The sequence below is a fragment of the Pseudophryne corroboree genome, chromosome 1, assembly GCF_028390025.1.
Source record: "Pseudophryne corroboree isolate aPseCor3 chromosome 1, aPseCor3.hap2, whole genome shotgun sequence".
Classification (NCBI taxonomy): Eukaryota; Metazoa; Chordata; class Amphibia; order Anura; family Myobatrachidae; genus Pseudophryne; species Pseudophryne corroboree.
The window spans coordinates 887139366-887145029 of NC_086444.1; the positions used below are offsets into that span (position 1 = coordinate 887139366).

A 5664-nucleotide genomic window follows, 5' to 3' on the forward strand; every position below is an offset into this window, starting at 1 on the left:
TACACACTCTGTATAATGATTTATGGCATTGTTATATCACGTATCAAGGGATTATTAACAGTGCATTTACTGTATGGTTTATACTGCTTTCAGTATTTTACCTTGTTGCGCCAAAGGTCCATCCCATTTTCCGTCGCATCCTTCTGATGCTGGTGGCCGATATGTCCAAGTCATACTTGGAATGGAGAATTCGTTTTATTTGCAAAGCAGTACGCTCATCATCCTCACGAGTTAGTTCCTCCACAATTTGTTGCACTCTCCTACAGTACAATACAGTATGAAAAATATGAATTCATGAACAGCACAATCACAGTTACAATTGATGAAGTTTTTATTTTATTTCCAAAAAATTGTTTATGGTATAAAGCAAGTCATTTAAACATTACAGTAGTGTACAGTACGTACCATGTGCATTTTGTAGGAAATACAAATCTGGGCGTTGTTCTCTCGAATGCATGATAGCGCACCGTTTCTAAAGTGACTATAATGCCACTTTCCTTGAGCCATGCATGGATCTCTTTGATGGTTTTCTTTTCTTTTTTCATGTTGGCGATTATCTTGCTCATCGTTTTGTTGATAGTTACTGGCATGTTGTCCAACTATAATTCCTGTATGGAGAAAAAACATTTGTGAATACTGTAGTCTAAAATTTACACATCTGAAAATGCATAAGAGTTTTATGATAGAAGTTAATACTGTACATGTTTACTATCCAGTACCTGATGTTCAAATTTAAGTATTGTATACTGTACAGTACTGAAAATACCACTTCAGTGTTATGGACTGCAATTAGTTTCCTGTATGAAACAGATACAGTACAGTAAATAACCCTCCTTGGAAGTGCATGGGCCCTGTGAGACTTACAGTAGTGTACAGCATAAGGGTCGACTGACATGATGTACAAGCATTACATACAGTACATGTCAGTACTGTATGTAAATTCTTCAATTATTGCCTAACAACAATGCTGCTTACTGTATATTAAATACTGTAGGCCTAGAAATGTTCATCTCAATATAGTAGTTAAAAACACAGGGGCCTATGTGGATAAGCGAGTTCTATGCACACTAAAAATGGCCACCGACCGTGAACCCCCAGCACGTGGCAGCGCTCGGATATGTAGTGAGATACAGTATGGCATACATTTCACAGTCCAGGGGGCAATGCTGAAGGAGCGTCACAATCCCCTAGCTCAATTACACCGGGATAAGCGAGGTCTATGCACATTACGGTATACCAAGCTGGATCGCTTAGCAACCTGACAAAATGGCCACCGACCGTGAACTCCCAGCAGGTGGCAGCGCTCGGATATGTAGTGAGATACAGTATGGCATACATTTCACAGTCCAGGGGGCAATGCTGAAGGAGCGTCACAATCCCCTAGCTCAATTACATTGGGATAAGCGAGGTCTATGCACATTACGGTATACCAAGCTGGATCGCTTAGCAACGTGACAAAATGGCCGCCGACCGTGAACTCCCAGCACGTGGCAGCGCTCGGATATGTAGTGAGATACAGTATGGCATACATTTCACAGTCCAGGGGGCAATGCTGAAGGAGCGTCACAATCCCCTAGCTCAATTACACCGGGATAAGCGAGGTCTATGCACATTACGGTATACCGAGCTGGATCGCTTAGCAACGTGACAAAATGGCCGCCGACCGTGAACTCCCAGCACGTGGCAGCGCTCAAATATGGAGTGAGAGATGGTATACATTTTAAAATACACCGGGATAAGTTGTACAGGCCAGGGAGCAATGCACAGGGACATTCATCATTTACGTATATAAATAATTGTAAACCGTAAATGAAAGAATTACCGGTCAAATACTGTATGACGAAACTGTGTCAATGAGCTGGAACACGTGAGCCTAGCAGAAGTTTTCGAAGGCAGAAACAGAGAGCAAATTATCAGGAGATTTCTGAAAGGTCGGAGAAGATCCAGACAGCAAGTCTGCTTACGAGGAAATACTGTAGCTTTGCAAAGTGGGTAGCGGGCGGTGACTGAGACGCTCTTTTATTCACATTCACACAAAAGGAATTCTTACCGCTGTGATTGGTGCCAATATAGGCGCATTCATCCTTACACCAATCACAGAGCATACTGTACTTTTGAATGATGGACATGATGCAAAGATAAATAAATAAAAAAAGAGGTGCAAGATGGAATTGTGATTGGGCCCTCCCAACCACCCTTATGTTATATAAACAGGGTCTGCCACACGACTGTGGCTGAAATGACTGGTTGGTTTGGGCCCCCACCAAAAAAAGAAGCAATAAATCTCTCCTTGCTCAAACTGGCTCTACAGAGGCAAGATGTACCGGACTGGACTTACTTAATGGGTGCAGTGTGGTGATGGACATAGAGTCCTGGTCCTCCTCCTCCGCCACCGCCTGTGACAGTGTAGGGCCTGTGAAAGCAAAAATTCCATGAAATATACTTTTGTATTCTGTGTTGAATACAGTAAAGCAAAAATTCAGTCAGGAATTGGAGGAGGAGAGTAGATTTCGCACACAGAGACGAGAATGTCGAGGCCAGAATCAGGGGGTAGTGGAGGAGGGTTAGGATACCGTACCTCACCCTGTTGGGATTGCTGCAATCAGGATGCCACTGTCGGTCACCTGACCGCTAGAATCCTGACTGCTGGTCACGCAAACCCAACCCATTGGTTTAACACAATGTACAGTACAGTACAATACTGCAGTTTACTTACCAAGTTGGGGAGAGGGTTTATTCTCTTCCTCCTCACTGTCAATAATTACTGAGTTGAAAATAAAAAAATATTATAAACAAAATACAGTAGAGTACAGTTACTACAAAATTGCACAGTAGTACAGTGCTACAGGAGGCAGAGATATATTCATAATACAGTAGGAGCAGAATGACTGTCCAGTGGTAGGGGACATACAGTACTGTATTTAAAAGACCTGCTGTCTGGATCCCGACATTCAGAATGCAGAGTGTGGATTCAGAGTATGATTGGAGGGTTAGGCTAGTGGAGGGTGGGTAGGATGCACAATTTTGGGCACCATAATACAAAATGGATATCGTGGAACTACAAAAGGTTTAGAGGCGGGCGACCAAAGTGATGAAGTGGATTGAGAAGATGGAATACAAGGAAAGGCAGGCTAGGCATGTTTACATTGGAAAAGAGGAGATTAAGAGGGGACATGATTAACCTTTACAAATATACTGTATACAGTAAGGGGACAATACACAGGAACTGTTTTTGATAAGATGGACACAGAGGACACGTGCACAGTAACTCTTGTTGAAGTAGAGGCGATTTCGCACAGAGGCGAAAAGGGGTCTTCACAGTGAGGGAAATACTGTACAGTACATGTTTGGAATTCCCTGCCTGAAAAGTAATAAAAGTGGACTTGGTCAATACTTTTAAGAATGGGCTTGAGAAAATCCTACTGTACTTACTATAATCTGGCTCCTCTTCCTCCCCCGACTCAACGTAAATGAGATCCTCCTCCGCCTCCGTATCAATTACGAGGCGGTCTGTGTGTAAAAGATGACAAGTATTGTAAAATACAAAAATTACAGTAATACTGTAGGAAACTAGTGTGTCTGTAACAAAAAGTAATTATTACCACTTCCGGAGCTCTCGGATGGTGTCGGCGGCGCCTCCTCCGTGCCAGTCTGGTGCTGGTGGGCAGGTGGTGGTGGTGTTGGTACTGTGGGAAAAAAAATAACAGTACTGTAAGTGAAGCTGTCAATTGGAAACATGTACTGTACAGTATCCAGGACACATGTACAGTAGTGTAACGATGACAGTCACACCAGAATTCTCGTTACACAATACCTGGCAGCGCAGCAGGTGGTGGTGGTGGTGTTGGTACTGTGGGAAAAAAAATAACAGTACTGTAAGTGAAGCTGTCAATTGGAAACATGTACTGTACAGTATCCAGGACACATGTACAGTAGTGTAACAACGATGACAGTAGCACCAGAATTCTCGTTACACAATACCTGGCAGCGCAGCAGGTGGTGGTGGTGGTGGTGGTGGTGGTGGTGGTACTGTGGGAAAAAAATAACAGTACTGTAAGTGAAGCTGTCAATTGGAAACATGTACTGTACAGTATCCAGGACACATGTACAGTAGTGTAACGATGACAGTCACACCAGAATTCTCGTTACACAATACCTGGCAGCGCAGCAGGTGGTGGTGGTGGTGTTGGTACTGTGGGAAAAAAAATAACAGTACTGTAAGTGAAGCTGTCAATTGGAAACATGTACTGTACAGTATCCAGGACACATGTACAGTAGTGTAACGATGACAGTAGCACCAGAATTCTCGTTACACAATACCTGGCAGCGCAGCAGGTGGTGGTGGTGGTGGTGGTGGTGGTGTTGGTACTGTGGGGAAAAAAATAACAGTACTGTAAGTGAAGCTGTCAATTGGAAACATGTACTGTACAGTATCCAGGACACATGTACAGTAGTGTAACGATGACAGTCACACCAGAATTCTCGTTACACAATACCTGGCAGCGCAGCAGGTGGTGGTGGTGGTGGTGGTGGTGTTGGTACTGTGGGAAAAAAAATAACAGTACTGTAAGTGAAGCTGTCAATTGGAAACATGTACTGTACAGTATCCAGGACACATGTACAGTAGTGTAACAACGATGACAGTAGCACCAGAATTCTCGTTACACAATACCTGGCAGCGCAGCAGGTGGTGGTGGTGGTGGTGGTGGTGGTGGTGGTGTTGGTACTGTGGGAAAAAAAATAACAGTACTGTAAGTGAAGCTGTCAATTGGAAACATGTACTGTACAGTATCCAGGACACATGTACAGTAGTGTAACGATGACAGTCACACCAGAATTCTCGTTACACAATACCTGGCAGCGCAGCAGGTGGTGGTGGTGGTGGTGGTGTTGGTACTGTGGGAAAAAAAATAACAGTACTGTAAGTGAAGCTGTCAATTGGAAACATGTACTGTACAGTATCCAGGACACATGTACAGTAGTGTAACAACGATGACAGTAGCACCAGAATTCTCGTTACACAATACCTGGCAGCGCAGCAGGTGGTGGTGGTGGTGGTGGTGGTGGTGGTGGTGGTGGTACTGTGGGGAAAAAAATAACAGTACTGTAAGTGAAGCTGTCAATTTGAAACATGTACTGTACAGTATCCAGGACCAAAAAGGGGTCCGGCCAATAAACAATCTGCATCAGAGAGGCAAGATACAGTATGCTTATAGTATACAGTACTATATACTAGAGATGAGCGGGTTCGGTTTCTTTGAATCCGAACCCGCACGAACTTCACTTTTTTTTTCACGGGTCCGAGCGACTCAGATCTTCCCGCCTTGCTCGGTTAACCCGAGCGCGCCCGAACGTCATCATGACGCTGTCGGATTCTCGCGAGACTCGGATTCTATATAAGGAGCCGCGCGTCGCCGCCATTTTCACACGTGCATTGAGATTGATAGGGAGAGGACGTGGCTGGCGTCCTCTCCATTTAGATTAGATTTAGAAGAGAGAGAGAGAGATTGCTGTGATACTGTAGATTAGAAGAGAGTGCAGAGTGCAGACAGAGTTTAGTGACTGACGACCACAGTGACCAGTGACCACCAGAGACAGTGCAGTTGTTTGTTTTATTTAATATATCCGTTCTCTGCCTGAAAAAAACGATACACAGTCACACAG

The 5664-nt window shown here is 44.0% G+C and overlaps 1 long non-coding RNA gene across 1 annotated transcript; it reads right to left on the minus strand.

The window, feature by feature from the left end:
• Positions 1 to 2715: 2715 nt before the first annotated feature.
• Positions 2716 to 3689, minus strand: LOC134959288 (uncharacterized). Its single transcript, XR_010187391.1, has 3 exons — positions 3603 to 3689; positions 3433 to 3510; positions 2716 to 2764 (listed from the first exon to the last, which is right to left on the minus strand). It is a non-coding gene; the product is annotated as an uncharacterized LOC134959288 (long non-coding RNA).
• Between the last annotated feature and the right edge of the window lie 1975 nt (positions 3690 to 5664).